Source organism: Oncorhynchus keta, chromosome 13 (assembly GCF_023373465.1).
Source record: "Oncorhynchus keta strain PuntledgeMale-10-30-2019 chromosome 13, Oket_V2, whole genome shotgun sequence".
NCBI classification, from domain to species: domain Eukaryota; kingdom Metazoa; phylum Chordata; class Actinopteri; order Salmoniformes; family Salmonidae; genus Oncorhynchus; species Oncorhynchus keta.
The window spans coordinates 699251-702848 of record NC_068433.1 but is presented as its reverse complement, the minus strand read 5'-3'; the positions used below and the strand labels follow the sequence as shown (position 1 = coordinate 702848).

At 49.3% G+C, this 3598-nt stretch overlaps 1 long non-coding RNA gene across 3 annotated transcripts; it reads right to left on the bottom strand.

The window, feature by feature from the left end:
• Positions 1–965: 965 nt before the first annotated feature.
• On the bottom strand, positions 966–3219 carry LOC127906567 (uncharacterized). 3 transcript variants are annotated; one of them, XR_008061882.1, is made up of 3 exons: positions 2794–3219; positions 1984–2136; positions 966–1793 (listed from the first exon to the last, which is right to left on the bottom strand). It is a non-coding gene; the product is annotated as an uncharacterized LOC127906567 (long non-coding RNA). The 3 variants fall into 3 exon arrangements; XR_008061880.1 differs by having other exon boundaries at positions 966–1546; positions 2049–2136; XR_008061881.1 differs by lacking the exon at positions 966–1793 and adding an exon at positions 1868–1942 and having other exon boundaries at positions 2059–2136.
• Positions 3220–3598: the final 379 nt, after the last annotated feature.

Below are 3598 nucleotides of genomic sequence, written 5' to 3'. Positions count from 1 at the left end.
GAGAGAACGGGAGAGAGAGAACGGGAGAGAGAGAACGGGAGAGAGAGAAACGGGAGAGAGAGAGAACGAGAGAGAGAGAGAACGGGAGAGAGAAAACGAGAGAGAGAGAGAACGGGAGAGAGAGAACGGGAGAGAGACAACGGGAGAGAGACAACGGGAGAGAGACAACGGGAGAGAGACAACGGGAGAGAGAGAGAGAGAACGGGAGAGAGAGAGAGAACGGGAGAGAGAGAGAGAACGGGAGAGAGAGAGAGAACGGGAGAGAGAGAAACGGGAGAGAGAGAGAACGGGAGAGAGAGAGAACGGGAGAGAGAGAACGGGAGAGAGAGAGAACGGGAGAGAGAGAGAACGGGAGAGAGAGAGAACGGGAGAGAGAGAGAACGGGAGAGAGAGAACGGGAGAGAGAGAACGGGAGAGAGAGAAACGGGAGAGAGAACGAGAGAGAGAACGGGAGAGAGAGAACGGGAGAGAGAGAACGGGAGAGAGAGAACGGGAGAGAGAGAACGGGAGAGAGGGAACGGGAGAGAGGGAACGGGAGAGAGGGAACGGGAGAGAGGGAACGGGAGAGAGGGAACGGGAGAGAGGGAACGGGAGAGGGAAACGGGAGGGAGAGAGAACGGGAGGGAGGGAGAGAGAACGGGAGGGAGAGAGAACGGGAGGGAGAGAGAACAGGAGGGAGAGAGAAACGGGAGAGAGAACGGGAGGGAGAGAGACGGGAGAGAGAGAGAACGGGAGAGAGAGAGAACGGGAGAGAGAGAGAACGGGAGAGAGAGAGAACGGGAGAGAGAGAGAACGAGAGAGAGAACGGGAGAGAGAGAGAACGGGAGAGAGAGAGAGAACGGGAGAGAGAGAGAACGGGAGAGAGAGAGAACGGGAGAGAGAGAGAACGGGAGAGAGAGAGAGAACGGGAGAGAGAGAGAGAACGGGAGAGAGAGAGAGAGACGGGAGAGAGAGAGAGAAACGGGAGAGAGAGAGAGAACGGGAGAGAGAGAGAGAACGGGAGAGAGAGAGAGAACGGGAGAGAGAGAGAGAACGGGAGAGAGAGAACGGGAGAGAGAGAACGGGAGAGAGAGAACGGGAGAGAGAGGAACGGGAGAGAGAGAACGGGAGAGAGAGAACGGGAGAGAGAGAACGGGAGAGAGAGAACGGGAGAGAGAGAACGGGAGAGAGAAAACGGGAGAGAGAAAACGGGAGAGAGAAAACGGGAGAGAGAAAACGGGAGAGAGAAAACGGGAGAGAGAACTTAGCAGCAGTAGATGTGCTCATGTTATTTATGTTAGTGCAGGGTGACCTGAACACAGTGGTCTTCCTACTAGGACACACCTCCTCAGTGTTAACAGTGGTCTTCCTACTAGGACACACCTCCTCAGTGTTAACAGTGTTCTTCCTACTAGGACACACCTCCTCAGAGTTAACAGTGGTCTTCCTATTAGGACACACCTCCTCAGTGTTAACAGTGGTCTTCCTACTAGGACACACCTCCTCAGTGTTAACAGTGGTCTTCCTACTAGGACACACAGCCTCAGTGTTAACAGTGGTCTTCCTACTAGGACACACCTCCTCAGTGTTAACAGTGGTCTTCCTACTAGGACACACCTCCTCAGTGTTAACAGTGGTCTTCCTACTAGGACACACAGCCTCAGTGTTAACAGTGGTCTTCCCATAGGACACACCTCCTCAGTGTTAACAGTGGTCTTCCTACTAGGACACACCACCTCAGTGTTAACAGTGGTCTTCCTACTAGGACACACCTCCTCAGTGTTAACAGTGGTCTTCCTACTAGGACACACCTCCTCAGTGTTAACAGTGGTCTTCCTACTAGGACACACCACCTCAGTGTTAACAGTGGACTTCCTACTAGGACACACCTCAGTGTTAACAGTGGTCTTCCTACTAGGACACACAGCCTCAGTGTTAACAGTGGTCTTCCTATAGGACACACCTCCTCAGTGTTAACAGTGGTCTTCCTACTAGACACACCACCTCAGTGTTAACAGTGGTCTTCCTACTAGGACACACCTCCTCAGTGTTAACAGTGGTCTTCCTACTAGGACACACCTCCTCAGTGTTAACAGTGGTCTTCCTACTAGGACACACCTCCTCAGAGTTAACAGTAGTCTTCCTACTAGGACACACCTCCTCAGTGTTAACAGTGGTCTTCCTACTAGGACACACCTCCCTCAGTGTTAACAGTGGTCTTCCTATTAGGACACACCTCCTCAGTGTTAACAGTGGTCTTCCTACTAGGACACACCTCCTCAGTGTTAACAGTGGTCTTCCTACTGGGACACACCACCTCAGTGTTAACAGTGGTCTTCTTATAGGACACACCTCCTCAGTGTTAACAGTGGTCTTCCTACTAGGACACACCTCCTCAGTGTTAACAGTGGTCTTCCTACTAGGACACACCTCAGTGTTAACAGTGGTCTTCCTACTGGGACACACCTCCTCAGTGATAACAGTGGTCTTCCTACTAGGACACACCTCCTCAGTGTTAACAGTGGTCTTCCTACTAGACACACCTCCTCAGTGTTAACAGTGGTCTTCCTATAGGACACACCACCTCAGTGTTAACAGTGGTCTTCCTACTAGGACACACCTCCTCAGTGTTAACAGTGGTCTTCCCATAGGACACACCTCCTCAGTGTTAACAGTGGTCTTCCTACTAGGACACACCTCCTCAGTGTTAACAGTGGTCTTCCTACTAGCACACACCTCCTCAGTGTTAACAGTGGTCTTCCTACTAGGACACACAGCCTCAGTGTTAACAGTGGTCTTCCTACTAGGACACACCACCTCAGTGTTAACAGTGGTCTTCCTACTAGGACACACCTCCTCAGTGTTAACAGTGGTCTTCCTACTAGGACACACCACCTCAGTAGTCTTCCTACTAGGACACACCTCCTCAGTGCTAACAGTGTAACTCTGGTTCATAGGTTAACTGATTACTGCATACAATAACTGTAGGATCAGCAGAGGCATTCAGGACAGTTAATGGTTTATAATGTTAGGGAGCAGATTATTGATGTCCTGATGCAGGTTATTGATGTCCTGATGCAGGTTTATAATGTTAGGGAGCAGATTATTGATGTCCTGATGCAGGTTTATAATGTTAGGGAGCAGATTATTGATGTCCTGATGCAGGTTTATAATGTTAGGGAGCAGATTATTGATGTCCTGATGCAGGTTTATAATGTTAGGGAGCAGATTATTGATGTCCTGATGCAGGTTTATAATGTTAGGGAGCAGATTATTGATGTCCTGATACAGGTTTATAATGTTAGGGAGCAGATTATTGATGTCCTGATGCAGGTTTATAATGTTAGGGAGCAGATTATTGATGTCCTGATGCAGGTTTATAATGTTAGGGAGCAGGTTATTGATGTCCTGATACAGGTTTATAAATGTTAGGGAGCAGGTTATTGATGTCCTGATGCAGGTTTATAATGTTAGGGAGCAGGTTATTGATGTCCTGATGCTGGTTTATAATGTTAGGGAGCAGATTATTGATGTCCTGATGCAGGTTTATAATGTTAGGGAGCAGCTTATTGATGTCCTGATGCTGGTTTATAATGTTAGGGAGCAGATTATTGATGTC